This window comes from Halichoerus grypus, chromosome 3 (assembly GCF_964656455.1).
Source record: "Halichoerus grypus chromosome 3, mHalGry1.hap1.1, whole genome shotgun sequence".
NCBI lineage: Eukaryota > Metazoa > Chordata > Mammalia > Carnivora > Phocidae > Halichoerus > Halichoerus grypus.
The window spans coordinates 101,585,078-101,604,453 of record NC_135714.1 but is presented as its reverse complement, the minus strand read 5'-3'; positions in this window follow the sequence as shown (position 1 = coordinate 101,604,453).

The following is a 19,376-nucleotide window of genomic DNA, read 5'->3' as shown; positions in this document are numbered from 1 at the left end:
AAGAACCCCAAAACTGCACAGAATCAAGCTTAGAGAAACCCAAAGGTCTTAAGACCCAACTCACTTCGAGGAAGGTTGTGTGCTTGTTTTAATTCTCCTAGGTAGACTGTTACTCCTTTCTCTGTATCCCCAGAACACTTTCTACATATAATTGTGTGAGTACACATCTGTGTGTCTTCTTAGAGCACAAGCTGTTTGTGGCCTGGAAACAGGTCTTCCCTATTCCAGGGTTTTATCTAGTATCTCAGGCCATCACAGGATGGAATCAAATGACTGCATGGCTTAGATGCACCTGGAATGGAAGAACTCCAGTGGAGTAAAGAGTTATGGAACTGAATTGGATTTATTCCGGGCTTAGGCTGAAGTGGCCTTGGGGTTACAGTTAGAATTCAAGTCTCAATTCTGCCCCCACCTTCCATGTCTGCTTCAGACACAGGTCAAGGCTGGAGCTAGACTGAATGTTTGTGGTCAGGGCTTTTTAATCTTCCTTCTTGCTATTTTTTTCCCTAGCATTCCAGTATTCTCCCATTGATATTTGTTTTCTCTGATGAAAATGTGTTATTCATCTGAGAAGTATTGGGCCAAAATAGAAAGTATTTTATTGTTATGATTGTTATTCTATAAGCACAAAGTTTCCAAAATTTTATTTTTTAATATTCATACCCTAATTCAAGCATTAGGAAACATTAACCCAAATCTTGCCAGGGCTGTTTAAGAAAGAATAGGTTTCCATAAAGTTAGCTTGTTTAATCATTCCTATATTTTTCATGGCTATAGCATATATTTTTATTAGTAATAGAGGCAACATGAACTCTAACAGCAAATAATGTACATTATAAAACATCCAGCTAAGGCTGAAAATACCTTGGAGAAAGTATAGGACCCAATGTGTACTTATTTTCTGTATATACTCATAGAGTAGCTAGATATATAGCTTTGTACCAAGGGATACAACATTCTTCTTAAGAGCATTCTTCTTATTAAAGCTGAATAATGGAATCTATTTGGGTAGTTTTAGAAATAATAAAACTAGGGGAAGAGTAGGGAACCCAGGTTGCATACAACAACTCAACTTACATATTAACATGTGTCTTCAGCAAATGCATACATTTTGATGGACAGGAATCTCCTCCTGGATTTAAGAATGTATTTGCTTTCTTTCTTCACTCCTTTTAAAATGGTAGGGGAATCAATTTCAGGGCAGGAAGAAAGAGCCTTAGTTAAGTAAAGTGGTAGCAATCCTTCATGATTGCCTACCTTCTAGAGGTTGCAAAATCAAATAGAGAATGGGAGTGATGTCTGCTTTGGAGGGGGAAGAGACTGATGTCTAGACTGCCTGAGGCCTTCTGAGCAAGGAAATTACTTTTATCAAGGCTGCCATGAGCCATGCCTTGTGCTGAGTAGTACATTACATTTAGTTCAACGAGTTGTAGGCAGCAGCATTTATGTTAAAGTTAAGCAAACCAAAGCTTAAAAACTTTTGAGTAATCTAACTAAGTGGCAGAACCAGGATGCTTCTGGTTCTTAGATCCTGGTCTCTCTGGTCAAGTGCCATGAGTGTTGCCACCCACGTGAGTGGATATGGTGATGCACTCACTACATCCCAGAAAAGCCCAGTGGACAGGTGTTTATGGGTGTTTGGTGAAATGTTGCTCATTTGTTTATCCTTCTACAGCTTGGCTCCTCTGTGGACTTTTAAAGAATTCAGTTATTTAAGCAGATTATGTAAGCAAATGTTAAGGTATCTTATAAGGAAAACATTCATAGCTGAGCAGTAGAAACTTTCAACTCAGCTTTTCACTGCGGATCACCTTTTCTTTGTAAAGCTCTTCTTCTGCATTCCTTTGATAGGGAATGTTGGGTAATTCAAAATCTTCTCTGGAAATTGGGGATAAATCAGGCATTCATAATCTCTCATTGTTTTTCTTTTTGTATGTTTTCTTTCAAGCCTTGTACTGGTATGGTGTATATACATGTATGTTTGAGTATGTGTGAGGAATTGGGTGCAATTCATTGTGGATTAGACTCTTTTCAGTAAATATCAAACATAATTTACAAAAAAAAAAAAATCATCTCTGGGTAGCTTGGTGGGGTATCATAAGAAAACACAGTCACCTGGAATCTTACCACATAGCCAGCATGTAATGACTATTTCCCAAGAAACCTGACTGCAGGAAGTCATCCTTGGGGATGGCCCAGAGCAGAGACACCAGAGGCTGCCTGAGAAGTGGGGTCAGGCGGATCATGTCATGAAAGGCAGATCCTTTTGATCATAGAAAGATGAGCACTCAGAGGCACGTGGGTGGCTCAGTCGTTAAGCGTCTGCCTTCAGCTCAGGTCATGATCCCAGGGTCCTGGGATCTAGCCCTGTATCGGGCTCCCTGCTCAGTGGGAGTCTGCTTCTCCCTCTCCCAATCCCCCCCCTGCTTGTGTTCCCTCTCTTGCTGTCTCTCTCTGCCAAATAAATAAATAAAATCTTAAAAGAAAAAAAAAAGTTGAGCACTCAGAAAGCCAAAGAGGAAACCTAAGGCTGGGAGGAGACTCACTGTGAAAGCAGATGATTAACAAACTCAGCTTGATTTGAATACCAGATCTTTTGAGCTTTTAAAATCGGATCTGACACTGGATGAATCCACTAATCATACTTACCAATAGGAAACAAACAACAAGTTAAGTGCCTCAAGATAAAGCACAACAGGCAGTAGATGGCATTGAAAGCATTGACACTAAGTCTGATCAAGTCTCTAGGTTTCACCATCAGTTTGCAGGATCTGGGGAAGAAATCTTAACACCATAAGAATGCTATTGGCCAATTTCAAAAAATGGAGAATTCTACACAACAAATGCCTGTTTCCCTATTCTAGCCATTGCAATGAATGTACCGTAGAATGGGGATGGTGAAAATAAGGTTAAGCGGGGTGCCTGGGTGGCTCAGTTGTTAAGCGTCTCCCTTGGGCTCAGGTCATGATCCCGGTGTCCTGGGATTGAGCCCTGCATTAGGCTCCATGCTGGGCGGGAAGCCTGCTTCTCCCTCTCCCGCTGCCCCTGCTTGTGTTCCATCTCTCGCCGTCTCTCTATCTGTCAAAAAATAAATAAAATCTTTAGAAAAAAAAGAAAAGAAGGTTAAGCGAATAAAACAACGACTACTACTACTAATCTCACTTCTTCCTTAGACCCCGGCCGGAAGACAGTGAAAAGACGTTCTTTCAGAGACTGGGTCTGTTGTCTGGGCTCCAGCCCTAGCCGGGAAAACCAGGGCACAGCCCCACCTTCCGCAAAACCAGGACAGCTCTTCGGAGTTTCCCTCACGGATGTGTGTGATAAAGACAAGCTGCCCTTCCCAATTCTGGTAGGTCATCTCATTTTGGTCTTCTGTAGCCCTCCTGAGGAGGGGAAACTCTGAGAGGCCAAGCGTCCTCAACCAAATCTATCCCCAAATGGAGAAGTCATTAGACAGCCCCTGGCTTTGGCTGAGAAGCTCTGTTACTGTTATTGCAAAGAACAGAATCTGATTTAGGTCCTACACAGTCATGAGGCAAATACAACAGGAAAAGTCATTCTTGTCCATTCCACTTGTGTCTTGTTTCCACAAAGACCCACGGAGTCCTGTTCAGATCAGTCAAAATGGACTCTGTGTATGTGAGTCTCTGAGAGTCCACCTCATCTTCACAGTCTCCCTTCATTGCCTTCCTGAGCTCACATTAGTCTCAAGTCTCCTTCAGCGGAGTGTACTCAGTCTAACAACTGCAAACATCTGACACGAGCATAGACTCATCCTCTGGCAAATAGGAATCTGTTAATCCTAACAGAATATGTGAAATGAAAGCCCCAGAGTTTGCCCTGTGTTATCTCAAACTGCTGTAGTGAATTGTCAGTTTTGACATTCACTGAGTATTCGGTGTCTCTGCAAGCATGGGACGGGATGGAGGGAACGTTCTGCTAGACATGAAGAAATGTATCATATTAGCTAGCATGTTACCTGCTAGCTACTCCCCCAGTTCCTTGCATCACTGCAAATTTAGGGGCTAGCTAGGATTATCATCCTCCGCACTTCCCAAACGAATCAGAAAAGCATCAGTACAGTATGTATGGGCCCCAGGGCACACAAAAGATACGTAGCATAATAGACTTCAGATCCGTTGGATTCCCTGAGTGCAGCCCTCCTTAACATTCTACACAGCAGGGAGAGGACATGAACATAGAGCAAAAGACAATGAAAGACTCATGAGAAGGGAGGGTAATCAGAGAAGGACAAGAGAGTTTTTGAGCCTGACTTTAAAAGAGGGAAGGAAATAGGACAAGTAGGAATGGAGTATACAGGCACTTAAAGAGAAATAAACAAATGGGAAATGAGTATTTCCTAAATCGACTTCCCTACTTGGGGAAGAGCATCTATGTAAGGGAATAATGAGAAAAGAATGGTAAAGTAGGAAACAGACGGTGATTCCGCAAAGGCCTTGAAGCAGAGAAGTTTGACTTAAAAATGTAAACTCAATGGAAGGGAAAATCTGATTAAAAGAAGTGTTAAAAATGTTTCAGTGTATGACTGTAAAATGGATATTTGGGTAGAAAGTATAGAGAGAGACACTGAAAAACAACCAATCTAAATTGACTTTACTCCTTCCCGCTCTAACACAGTGTGCCATTACATTCCCCTCCTCTTTCAAAACGAAGGCAAGCTTGTGCTCTGCATTTGTGGATATGAGATGCCATATACTTTTCTTTTCTTCCTACAGGATATGCTTTCCTTTATTAATCAAAAAGGGCCACTCACAGAAGGCATCTTCAGCAAATCAGCCAATATAAAATCCTGCAGAATCCTCAAGGACAAACTCAATTCTGGGGTCAAAGTGAACTTGTACAGCGAATCTGTTCATGTGGTCGCATCCGTCTTAAAGGTAGGGAAGGTTCTAGCATTATCTACACACAAGTAACTGAAACTATGATTGGTGTCCTTCATCATGACAGCTCAAGAACCATAACGGGCATAATAGTTTAAGAACTTGACAAACTGAAAAACGCTTGACAAAATCAAAATGTAAGGAAGATACTTGAGGAGTTAAAAGCCCCATATGTTAGTAATACTTTCTGTTTTCACCACACACCGCCCTCCCCACCTTCACTCCTGAAGACTCCATGCAAAATACTAATACTGAAATAACTACTAGTCATGATAATAAATTTCAAAATACGCACTGACACATACACACTGTTTACCAAAGCAAACATCCTCGCCACCCTCCTAATGAAGGCAAACCTTCTAAAAGAAATAAAACAGGGAAAGAATTTAATCCATCCACCTTGGCACTTATTAACAGGTCTGAACAACACTATGTTAATGAAGTAATGAGTACAGTCTTAGAATCTCAGTCACATTTGGTCTTCCATTGTCCCGATAATGTCCTAAGATGTGATAAATAGCAAAGTCCAGAAATGACTTAGGTAACCACTCCTACACTGGGGCCATAGTGATATCCAGTAGTAATATACATATAGGCATCAGGAGACAGGAAAAGAATGATGATACATTAGGTAGCAAGATGGGTGTTGCCCTCTGTAAGGTGCACACATGGAATCGATTTTCTAGCAAGAGTGAGAAGGTTCTTTCCTGATTCCATGTGATAAGCACCGACTAGGAAGAGGGTGAGCACTTGTGGGTATAGTGCTTAGACATTTCTAAAGTTTTCTCTTCCTGAAGTTGACTGATCTTGGTGGAGAATCAGTCTCTGCAACCTTGGCCTTGATAATATCATGTCAAACTAACTGGAGAATTGGCCTAAACTAGAAATGAATCTATCCTCAGGACCACAGTGAGTCTGCCATTAGACTCCCGCCTTTTAGACAGCTAAGAAAAGGAAGAATGAAGCAAATATGAGAGAAGCTTTCTTCCAGGGAGCACACATACCCCGAGTGAGAAGACCTAGTTCTTTCCTAATATGTGTGCAAGAGCCCACCTGTTTGTGTTTTGATTGTTTCAGAACTTTTCTTGCTAGAATTAAGAGCTAGCACTGTGTCTAAAACAAGCAACATGGGAATGTGTGTTTCTGTCCAAGAAGCTAATAGGATTTAGGATGGTCTATGGCCAGACCCTGTCAGTTTGTGGTACTTCGCAAAAAAGGCACACATGAAAAATAAGTTCCAGATGATAGAAGGGAGCTTTATGTTCATTTCCACCACAGCCTAAGCTCTGCTTTTCTGCCTCTAAGTTTTAGTGGGAGAAAATCCAAGCACCTGCTCCTGCGTGTGCCAGTAAACGAGGAGTCAGAGGCGAGCTCCATGTGGGTCACAGTTTGGCTATCTGTGAAGGAAGTGGGGGATGAACTGAATATTTTAACTACATATTTTCTCTGTAATATTTCCAATACATATTTTCTATAATATATATACATATTTTTTTTATCTCCATAAGGATTTTCTTAGAAATATCCAAGGAAGTATATTGTTATCCGATCACTATGACAAATGGCTCGGTGTTATTGATCAAGGGAACGAAGAGGAGAAGATAACTGCAGCCCAGAGGTAATGAAGCAAAATTTACTCTACTCTGGTCACATCTCCATAATACAGCCAACATACTATTAGGAGAACATTGGCTTACGTTTCGCAGCTTTGCCCACTAAAATCATGACCGATGCCAAAGAGTTTCAATTCTTCACTCCCATGGGGGTCAGCTTCAGAATAGAGGCACGCTTTAGGGCTCTTATTGTTCTTCTCCTGATGTTATTAATGTGGAATCCTTGGCCGTTTTACACCTTCTGGATCCATGAAACTGGTCAACGAAATCCCCTGGTCCAAGACAGATGCAAGAGCATCGACTGCCAGGGTTATGACCTTAAGAGTCTGTCAAACATTTAACTAACCAGAGAAGTTTTTATCTGGCTCAGGAACTGAATTCAGTGCAACAATTTTATATACATTCATGCCTGGAACTCTGCTACAGCGGGTTGTGTGCTAGATACACAAGGATGTATCCTGTTCCCTGTCTCTGTATTTCCAACCTCCTAAGTGGAATCACTTGCCTAATTTAAAAGTGTATTTTTCTGACCTTAGGCTTTTAGCCCAGCTGCCAAGAGCAAATGTTGTTCTCTTGCGATACCTTTTTGGAGTGTTATACAACATTGAGCAACATTCCTCATCCAATCAGATGACAGCTTATAATTTATCAGTGTGTATAGCTCCAAGCCTTCTTTGCCCACCTAATTCCGGCAGCTTGGAATTGAAAGACAACTTGATAAAAAAGGTAATGAGAGCTCTCATTTTAGTCCCCCAGGGGGTAGAATCCCTACTTTGAACCGGACATGTGCAGTAGTAACTCTGACGGATGGAACTTTGTGAAGTGCACATTTTCATTAGGCCCCTGTGGAGTGGCAGAGTTCTTCAACCTACTCTGGTGGGGTCTGTGAAGGGGTGTCATTAAACGGGAAACTCGGAGCAGTCGAGTCATTCTTCCCCCTCCAGGAGACTAAACACTAGACTGACTAAACGAGAGACAGAAGAGTCGTGTGATACGATACAAAAGAACCTGGGCTTTGGAGCTTTACCAGTCAAGGTTCAGCTCTCAGCCTAATCCCTGAGGGACTTGTAACCTTGGGTAAAGCCATGGTTTCCTCGCTACACAATGGCGACAACAGTCAGCTCCTCTGGTCATGACAGGCACATACTAGGTGGCTTGGGCAATATGAGCTCCCATGCCTCCAAACACATTGGCTTTCCTCTGCAAATTGTGGCTCATCTAGTGAAGTACTCGGCTACTATTTCACCTCTGCTATGTCACACGGAAACTACCAAAAGATTCCAGAATATCCTAAGAAGATGACAGGTCTTCCCCAAGCTCACACAGAGATCCAGCATGAGGCAAAGCAATGCATGAGAAGGGACTGAAGTTACACAGACAGATACGTTTTCTCTCCAGCTGTGTGGGTTTTCCCTCACAACCCCACAAAAATCTCTGCTTCCAACCTTTAAGATACTTCTTCACTTAAGAAATGGTTTTCTTAAGTTTTTGTTCATACTTTATAAAGTTTAATAAGATGTTATACATCAGATACAGCTCAATAAAACTGGAAACAAAATTTAAAAACCAAAACTAAGCAAACTTTAATAAGGTAGGCTACTTTGAAAATTATCCTAGTTTTATTTATTTTTTGATATGTATTTATTTGAGAGAGGGAATGAGAGAGCGTGAGCGGGGCAGGGGCTGAGGAAGAGGGAGAGGGAGAGGGAGAAGCCCAAGCCGATTCCCCGCTGAGCACGGAGCCCAAAGTTGGCTCCATGTGGGGCTGGATCTCACAACCATGAGATCGTGATCTGAGCCGAAATCAAGAGTCAGACGCTCAACTGAGGGGCCCCGAAATTTACCCTAGGCTTAAAGACGTAACCACTGTTCCCAAAATGTTAGCTATTAAACTCGGCCACGCATTATAACTTTAGCCCACTGATGAGCAGTATTTTAAAATGTGTACCCAAAGTACACGGGAAAGTATCACTCTTTCTAAGTTATTTCTTAGAACTCTGGTCTCTATGTTTTTTGGTTTTGTTTTTTTTTTTTAAGATTTTATTTATTTACACGACAGAGAGAGACACAGCAAGAGAGGGAACAGAAGCAGGCGGAGTGGGAGAGGGAGAAGCAGGCTTCCCGCTGAGCAGGGAGCCCGATGTAGGGCTGATCCCAGCACCCTGGGATCATGACCTGAGCCGAAGGCAGACGCTTAACCGACTGAGCCACCCAGGTGCCCCTGGTTTCTACGTAATTTTCTCAACTCTGAATTTTTCTGGGAAGTCTTTCACATTTTTTCTTAGATCCAAGGTCTATATACAAAATGTGATTTATAACTATGCCCTATGAAAGACAGCACCCCATTTTTGTCTTTTTGTGTTACAGATATCTCTTGTCCGAACTCTCATTGAAAATTGCCTCAGAATATTTGGAGAAGACATCACTTCCCTCTTGGCAGAGAACTCAATGAGTCATGCTAACAGCGAGAAGGCTGCAGGTACCGGGAATATTTTAATTGGCTTTGGGGGAAGCAGACAGCAAGGTGGCCAGGGGTCATGGGAGATGCTTAGACAGCGCTCTTCTGGAGCCCAGAGCATCGCCAGGGCAGTGATTTCCATCTGCTCCTTGTTCCGAAGGCTGGCTCACAGGTCAAGGGAGGTTGCACACTGTTGTGAGACCAAAGAAAGGATAAGATGAGGTCTCTGACTTCAAGAAGTTTCTGGTGCAGATCATAACGGCATTAGGAATCATCATGGTATGCTACAGTGATGGGAATTTATTGTAACAAATGTCTAAATGGGTGCTATATATATATATATATATATATATATATATATATACACACATATATAACTACATATGTATGTAGTTATATATATAATATTTAATTAGATACTTATACTATATAAATATATAAACATAATGTATATATTTATGTATATTAGATGTGCTCTGGTTGAAGCCAGAGCAAGGGGCCTTTCTTTTCCTCCCTCCTCTTTTCACTCAGGGGCTCTTGAGGCACCACAGGATTCCAGTGCCCTTTGCAACGGGTTGAAAAGAACTGGCATCACTGAGAAAAAAGGACTTGACTTGATGTCAAACAACCTCTCCAGAGTGTAAATTCCTGTGCCCCATTACCAGCTATATTATCTTTGGCCAGTTATTCTAGCTCAGCATCAGTTTATTCATCTCTAAAATGTGGATAAAAATAAGGTTTAAATCTTAGAATTGTTGTGTAGATTAAATAACATGATAGATGTAATCCAAAAAAAGCCATTAATAGGACTAGGAGAAGTGCCCCTGAGACTAGAGCTAGTATGATTTGAGCCTAGCTAATCACAGCTAACTGGCAGCAGTCCACCTTAGAAGGTAGACTTTCGATTCAGAACCTGGAGACACGTATCATCAATCCCTACATGTTTTTGACATTTCTTGGTTTTATGATGCTTACCACATTGCTTTGAGGAAACCTTTAGGAAAATACAAGTCATCAGGAATTAAGATGAGTCTGGGGCACGTGGGTGGCTCAGTCGTTAAGCGTCTGCCTTCAGCTCAGGTCATGATCCCGGGGTCCTGGGATCGAGCCCCGCATCGGGCTCCCTGCTCCGAGGGAAGCATGCTTCTCCCTCTCCCCCTCCCCCTGCTTGTGTTCCCTCTCTCGCTGTCTCTCTCTGTCAAAAAATAAACAAAATCTTTAAAAAAAAAGAAAAGGAAAAAGAAGGTTCAACAAATTAAACAACAACTACTACTACTAGTACTCTCACTTCTTCCTTAGACTCCGGCCGGAAGACAGTGAAAAGCCGTTCTTTCGGAGACAGGGCCTTTGGTCGGGCTTGCAGCACTTGCCAGGAAAACCAGGGCACAGCCCCACCTTCCGCAAAGCCAGGACAGCTCTTTGGAGTTTCCCTCATGGATGTGTGTTATATAGAAACCCTGGCCTTCCCAATTCTGGTAGGTCATCTCATTTTGGTCTTCTATAGCCCTCTAAGGAGGGGAATCTCTGAGAGGCCAAGCGTCCTCATCCAAATCTACTCCCAAATGGAGAAGTCGTTAGACAGCCACTGGCTTTGCCTGAGAAGCTCTGTTACTGTTATTGCAAAGAATAGAATTTGACTGAGGTCGTGCAGAATCATGAGGCAAATGCAACAGGAAAAGACATTGTTGTCCATTCCACTTGTGTCTTGTTTCCACAAAGACCCATGGAGGCCTGTTCAGATCAGTCAAAATGGACTCTGTGTATGTGAGTCTCTGAGAGTCCAGCTCATTTTCACACTCTCCCTTCATTGCCTTCCTGAACTCACATTAGTCTCAAGTCTCCTTCAGCGGAGTCTACTCAGTCTAACAACTGCAAACATCTGACATGAGGATAGACTCATCCTCTGGCAAATAGGAATCTGTTAATCCTAACAGAATATGTCACATGAAAGCCCCAGAGTTTGGCCTGTGTTATCTCAAACTGCTGTAGTGAATTGTCAGTGTTGACATTCACTGAGTATTCGGTGTCTCTGCAAGCACTGTACGGGATGGAGGGAACGTTCTGCTAGACATGAAGAAATGTATCATATTAGCTAGCATGTTACCTGCTAGCTACTCCCCCAGTTCCTTGCATCACAGCAAATTTAGGGGCTAGCTAGGATTATCATCCCAAACGAATCAGAATAGCCTCAGTACAGTATGTATGTGCCCCAGGTCACACAATAGATAAGTAGCATAATAGACTTTAGATCCGTCGGATTCCCTGAGTGCAGCCCTCATTAACTTTCTACACAGCAGGGAGAGGACATGAAAATAGAGCAAAAGACAATGAAAGACTCATGAGAAGGTAGGGTAATTAGAGAAGGACAAGAGAGTTTTTGAGCCTGACTTTAAAGAGGGAAGGAAATAGAACAAGTAGGAATGGAGTATACAGGCACTTAAAGAGAAATAAACAAATGGGAAATGAGTATTTCCTAAATCGACTTCCCTACTTGGGGAAGAGCATCTATGTAAGGGAATAATGAGAAAAGAATGGTAAAGTAGGAAACAGACGGTGATTCCGCAAAGGCCTTGAAACAGAAATGTTTGACTTAAAAGTGTAAACTCAATGGAAAGGAAAATATGACTAAAAGAAGTGTTAAAAATGTTTCAGTGTATGACTGTAAAATGGATATTTGGGTAGAAAGTATAGAGAGAGACACTGAAAAAAAACCAATCTAAATAGACTTTCGTCCTTACCGCTCTAAAACAGTGTGCCAATACATTCCCCTCCTCTTTCAAAACGAAGACAAGCTTGTGCTCTGCGTTTCTGGATTTGAGATGCCATATACTTTTCTTTTCTTCCTACAGGGTATGCTTTCCTTTATTAATCAAAAAGAGCCACTCACAGAAGGCATCTTCAGCAAATCAGCCAATATAATATCATGCAGAGATCTAAAGGAGAAACTAAATTTTGGGGTAAAAGTGAACCTGTACAGCGAATCTCTTCTTGTGGTCGCATCCGTCTTAAAGGTAGGGAAGGTTCTAGCATTATCCCCACACGAGTAACTGAAGCTATGATTGCTGTCCTTCATCATGACTGCTCAAGAACCATAATGGGCATAATAGGTTAAGAACCTGAGAAACTGAAAAACGCTTGACAAATTCAAAATTTAAGGAAGCTACTTTAGGAGTTAAAAGCCCCATATGTTAGTAATACTTTCTGTTTTCACCACACACCGCCCTCCCCACCTTCACTCCTGAAGACTCCATGCAAAATACTAATACTGAAATGACTACTAGTATTGATAATAAATTTCAAAATACGCACTGACACATACACACTGTTTACCAAAGCAAATATCCTCGCCACCCTCCTAATGAAGGCAAAGATTCCAAAAGAAATAGAACAGGGGGAGAATTTAATCCTTCCAACTTGGCACTTATTAGCAGCTCTGAACAACCCTATGTTAATGTAGTAATGACTACAGTCTTAGAATCTCAGTCACATTTGGTCTTCCCTTGTCCCCCATTAATGTTCGAAGATGTGATAAATAGCAAAGTCCAGAAATGACTTAGGTAACCACTCCTACACTGGGGCCATGGTGATATCTAGTAGTAATATACATATAGGCATCAGGAGACAGGAGAAGAATGATGATACACTAGGTAGCAAGATGAGTGCTGCCCTCTGTAAGGTGCACACATGGAATCGATTTTCTAGCAAGAGTAAGTAGGTTCTTTCCTGATTCCGTGTGATAAGCACCGACAAGGAGGAGGGGGAACACTTGTGGGTATAGTGCTTAGACATTTCTAAAGTATTCTCTTCCTGAAGTTGACTGATCTTGGTGGAGAATCAGACTCTGCAACCTTGGCCTTGATTATATCATGTCAAACTAACTGGAGAATTGGCCTAAACTAGAAATGAATCTATCCTCAGGACCACAGTGAGTCTGCCATTAGACTCTCGCCTTTTAGACAGCTAAGAAAAGGAAGAATGAAGCAATTATGAGAGAAGCTTTCTTCCAGGGAGCACACATACCCCGAGTGAGAAGACCTACTTCTTTCCTAATATGTGTGCAAGAGCCCACCTGTTTGTGTTTTGATTGTTTCAGAACTTTTCTTGCTAGAATTAAGAGCTAGCACTGTGTCTAAAACAAGCAACATGGGTATGTGTGTTTCTGTCCAAGAAGCTAATAGGATTTGGGATGCTCTATAGCCAGACCCTGTCAGTTTGTGGTACTTTGCAAAAAAAGCACACACAAAAAATAAGTTCCAGATGATAGAAGGGAGCTTTATGTTCATTTCCACCACAGCCTAAGCTCTGCTTTTATGCCTCTAAATTTTAGCGGGAGAAAATCCAAGCACCTGCTCCTGCGTGTGCCAGTCAAAGGAGAGTCAGAGGCGAGCTCCGTGTGGGTCACAGTTTGGGTATCTGTGAAGGAATTGGGGGATGAACTGAATTTTTTAACTACATATTTTCTCTGTAATATTTCCAATACATATTTTCTATAATATATATACATTTTTATTATCTTCATAAGGATTTCCTGAGAAATATCCAAGGAACTATACTCTTATCCGATCACTATGACAAATGGCTCGGTGTTAGTCATCAAGGGAACGAAGAGAAGATAACTGCAGCCCAGAGGTAATGATGCAATAATTACTCTACTCTGGTCACATCTCCAAAATACAGCCAACATACTATTAGGAGAACATTGGCTTACGTTTTGCAGCTTTGCCCACTAAAATCATGACCGATCCCAAAGAGTTTCAATTCTTCACAGCCATGGGTGTCAGCTTCAGAGTAGAGGCACACTTTAGGGCTGTTATTGTTCTTCTCCTGATATTATTAATGTGGAATCATTGGCCGTTTTACAAGATGTGGATACGTGAAACTGGTCGACGAAATCCCCTGGTCCAAGACAGATGCAAGAGCATCGACTGCCAGGGTTATGACCTTAAGAGTCTGTGAAACATTTAACTAACCAGAGAAGTGTTTATCTGGCTCAGGAACTGAATTCAGTGCAACAATTTTGTATACATTCATGCCTGGAACTCTGCTACGGCAGGTTGTGTGCTAGATACACAAGGATGTATCCTGTTCCCTGTCTCTGTATTTCCAACCTCCTAAGTGGAATCACTTGCCTAATTTAAAAGTGTATTTTTCTGACCTTAGGCTTTTAGCCCAGCTGCCAAGAGCAAATGTTATTCTCTTGCGATACCTTTTTGGAGTGTTATACAACATTGAGCAACATTCCTCATCCAATCAGATGACAGCTTATAATTTATCAGTGTGTATAGCCCCAAACCTTCTTTGCCCACCTAATTCCGGCAGCTTGGAATTGGAAGACAACTTGATAAAAAAGGTAATGAGAGCTCTCATTTTTGTCCCCCAGGGGGTAGAATCCCTACTTTGAACCAGACATGTGCAGTAGTAACTCTGACGGATGGAACTTTGTGAAGTGCACATTTTCATTAGGCCCCTGTGGAGTGGCAGAGTTCTTTATCCTACTCTGCTGGGGTCTGGGAAGGGGTGTCGTTAAACGGGAAACTCGGAGCAGTCGAGTCACTTCTTCCCCCTCCAGGAGACTAAACACTCGACTGACTAAACTAGAGACAGAAGAGTCGTGTGATACGATAGAAAAGAACCTGGGCTTTGGAGCTTTACCAGTCAAGGTTCAACTCTCAGCCTGATCCCTGAGGGACTTGTAACCTTGGGTAAAGCCATGGTTTCCTCGCTACACAATGGCGACAACAGTCAGCTCCTCTGGTCATGACTGGCACATCCTAGGTGGCTTGGGCAATATGAGCTCCCATGGCTCCAAACACATTGGCTTTCCTCTGCAAATTGTGGCTCATCTAGTGAAGTACTCGGCTACTATTTCACCTCGGCTACGTCATACGGAAACTAGGAAAAGATTCCTGAACATCCTAACAAGATGACAGGTCTTCCCCAAGCTCCCACAGAGAACCAGCATTAGGCAAAGCAATGCATGAGAAGTGACTGAAGTTAGACAGACAGATATGTTTTCTCTCCAGCTGTGAGGGTTTTCCCTCACAACCCCACAAAAATCTCTGCTTCCCAACTTTAAGATACTTCTTCATTTAAGAAATGGTTTTCTTAAGTTTTTGTTCATACTTTATAAAGTTTAATAGGATGTTCAACATCAGTTACAGCTCAATAAAACTGGAAACAAAATTTAAAAACAAAAACTAAGTAAACTTTACTAAGGTAGGCTACTTTGAAAATTATCCTAGTTTTATTTATTTTTTAATATGTATTTATTTGAGAGAGGGAAAGAGAGAGTGTGAGCGGGGCAGGGGCAGAAGAAGAGGGATAGGGAGAAGCCAAGCCAATTTCCCGCTGAGCACGGAGCCCAAAGTTGGCTCCGTGTGGGGCTGGATCTCACCACCATGAGATCGTGATCTGAGCCGAAATCAAGAGTCAGACGCTCAACTGAGGGGCCCCGAAATGTATCCTAGGCTTCAAGACGTAACCACTGTTCCCAAAATGTTAGCTATTAAACTAGGCCATGCATTATAACTTTAGCCCACTGATGTGCAGTATTTTAAAATGTGTACCCAAAGTACACGGGAAAGTATCACTCCTTCTAAGTTATTTCTTAGAGAACTCTGGTCTCTAAGTTTTTTGTTTTTTTGGTTTTTTTTAAGCTTTTATTTATTTACTTAACAGAGAGAGACACAGCGAGAGAGGGAACACAAGCCAGGGGAGTGGGAGAGGGAGAAGCAGGCTTCCTGCTGAGCAGGGAGCCCGATGTAGGGCTGATCCCAGCACCCTGGGATCATGACCTGAGCTGAAGGCAGACGCTTAACTGACTGAGCCACCCAGGCGCCCCAGGTTTCTACGTATTTTTCTCAACTCTGAATTTTTCTGGGAAGTCTTTCACATTTTTTCTTAGATCCAAGGTCTATATACAAAATGTGATTTATAACTATGCCCTATGAAAAAGAGCACCCCATTTTTGTCTTTTTGTGTTACAGATATCTCTTGTCCAAATTCTCCTTGAAAATTGCCTCAGAATATTTGGAGAAGACATCACTTCCCTCTTGGGAGAGAACTCAATGAGTCGTGCTAACAGCGAGAAGGCTGCAGGTACCGGGAATCATTTAATTGGCTTTAGTGAGAAGCAGACAGCAAGGTTGCCAGGGGTCATGGGAGATGCTTAGACAGCGCTCTTCTGGAGCCCCAAGCATCGCCAGGGCAGTGATTTCCATCTGCTCCTTCTTCCGAAGGTTGGCACACAGGTCAAGGGAGGTTCCACACTGTTGTCAGAGCAAAGAAAGGATAAGATGAGGTCTCTGACTTCAAGAAGATTCTAATGTAGATCACAATGGCATTAGGAATCATCATGGTATGCTACAGTGTTTGGGAATTTATTGTCACAAATATCTAAATGGGTGCTATATATATATATATATATATACACACACACATATATAACTACATATGTATGTAGTTATAATTATAATATATAATTAGATACTTATACTATATAAATATATAAACATAATGTATATATTTATGTATATCAGATGTGCTCTGGTTGAAGCCAGAGCAAGGGGCCTTTCTTCTCCTCCCTCCTCTTTTCACTCAGGGGCTCTTGAGGCACCACAGGATTCCAGTGCCCTTTGAAACGGGTTGAAAAGAACTGGCATCACTGAGAAAAAAGGACTTAACTTGATGTCAAACAACCTTTCCAGAGTGTAAATTCCTGTGCCCCCATTTACCAGCTATATTATCTTTGGCCAGTTATTCTAGCTCAGCATCAGTTTATTCATCTCTAAAATGTGGATAAAAATAAGGACTAAATCTTAGAATTCTTGTGTAGATTAAATAAGATGATGGATGTAATCCAAAAAAAGCCATTAATAGGACTAAGAGAAGTGCCCCTGAGACTAGAGCTAGTATGATTTGAGCCTAGCTAATCACAGCTAACTGGCAGCAGTCCACCTTAGAAGGTAGACTTTCGATTCAGAACCTGGAGACACGTATCATCAATCCCTACATGTTTTTGACATTTCTTGGTTTTATGATGCTTACCACATTGCTTTGAGGAAACCTTTAGGAAAATACAAGTCATCAGGAATTAAGATGTGTCTGGGGCACCTGGGTGGCTCAGTCGTTAAGCGTCTGCCTTCAGCTCAGGTCATGATCCCGGGGTCCTGGGATCGAGCCCCGCATCGGGCTCCCTGCTCCGAGGGAAGCCTGCTTCTCCCTCTCCCACTCCCCCTGCTTGTGTTCCCTCTCTTGCTGTCTCTCTCTCTCTCTGTCAAAAAATAAACAAAATCTTAAAAAAAAAAAAAAAAAGGAAAAAGAAGGTTCAGCATATTAAACAACCACTACTACTACTAATACTCTCATTTCATCCTTAGACTCCGACTGGAAGACAGTGAAAAGCAGTTATTTCGGAGACAGGGCCTTTTGTTGGGGTTGCAGCACTTGCCAGGACAACCAGGGCACAGCCCCACCTTCTGCAATGCCGGGACAGCTCTTTGGAGTTTCCCTCACGGATGTGTGTTATATAGACAACCTGGCCTTCCCAATTCTGGTAGGTCATCTCATTTTGGTCTTCTATAGCCCACCTGAGGAGGGGAATCTTGAGAGGCCAAGCGTCCTCATCCAAATCTATCCCCAAATAGAGAAGTCATTGGACAGCCACTGGCTTTGCCTGAGAAGCTCTGTTACTGTTATTTCAAAGAAGAGAATCTGATTTAAGTCCTGCAGAGTCATGAGGCAAATGCAACAGGAAAAGACATTGTTGTCCATTCCACTTGTCTCTTGTTTCCACAAAGACCCACGGAGTCCTGTTCAGATCAGTCAAACTGGAATCTGTGTATGTGAGTCTCTGAGAGTCCAGCTCATCTTCACAGTCTCCCTTCATTGCCTTCCTGAACTCACATTAGTCTCAAGTCTCCTTCAGCGGAGTCTACTCAGTCTAACAACTGCAAACATCTAACACGAGCCTAGATTCATCCTCTGGCAAATAAGAATCTGTTAATCCTAACAGAATATGTCACATGAAAGCCCCAGAATTTGGCCTGTGTTATCTCAAACTGCTGTAGTGAATTGTCAGTGTTGACATTCACTGAGTATTCGGTGTCTCTGCAAGCACTGTACGGGATGGAGGGAACGTTCTGCTAGACATGAAGAAATGTATCATATTAGCTAGCATGTTACCTGCTAGCTACTCCCCCAGTTCCTTGCATCACAGCAAATTTAGGGGCTAGCTAGGATTATCATCCTCCGCACTTCCCAAACGAGTCAGAAAAGCCTCAGTACAGTATGTATGTGCCCCAGCTCACACAATAGATACGTAGCATAATAGACTTCAGATCCGTTGGATTCCCTGAGTGCAGCCCTCATTAACTTTCTACACAGCAGGGAGAGGTCATGAACATAGAGCAAAAGACAATGAAAGACTCATGAGAAGGGAGGGTAATCAGAGAAGGACAAGAGAGTTTTTGAGCCTGACTTTAAAAGAGGGAAGGAAATAGAACAAGTAGGAATGGAGTATACAGGCACTTAAAGAGAAATAAACAAATGGGAAATGAGTATTTCCTAAATCGACTACCATACTTGGGGAAGAGCATCCATGTAAGGGAATAATGAGAAAAGAATGGTAAAGTAGGAAACAGACGGTGATTCCGCAAAGGCCTTGAAACAGAAATATTTGACTTAAAAATGTAAACTCAATGGAAAGGAAAATATGACTAAAAGAAGTGTTAAAAATGTTTCAGTGTATGACTGTAAAATGGATATTTGGGTAGGAAGTATAGAGAGAGACACTGAAAAAAAAACCAATCTAAATAGACTTTCGTCCTTACCGCTCTAAAACAGTGTACCATTACATTCCCCTTCTCTTTCAAAACGAAGACAAGCTTGTGCTCTGCGTTTGTGGATATGAGATGCCATATACTTTTCTTTTCTTCCTACAGGGTATGCTTTCCTTTATTAATCAAAAAGAGCCACTCACAGAAGGCATCTTCAGCAAATCAGCCAATATAATATCATGCAGAGATCTAAAGGATAAACTAAATTCTGGGGTCAAAGTGAACCTGTACAGAGAATCTGTTCTTGTGGTCGCATCCGTCTTAAAGGTAGGGAAGGTTCTAGCATTATGCACACATGAGTAACTGAAGCTATGATTGGTGTCCATCATCATGACTGCTCAAGAACCATAATGGACATAATAGATTAAGAACCTGACAAACTGAAAAACGCTTGACAAAATCAAAATTTAAGGAAGCTACTTTAGGAGTTAAAAGCCCTATATGTTAGAAATACATTCTGTTTTCATCACACACCATCCTCTCCAACTTCACTCCGGAAGACTCCATGCAAAATACTAATACTGAAATGACTACGAGTCATGAAAAAAATTTCAAAATATGCACTGCC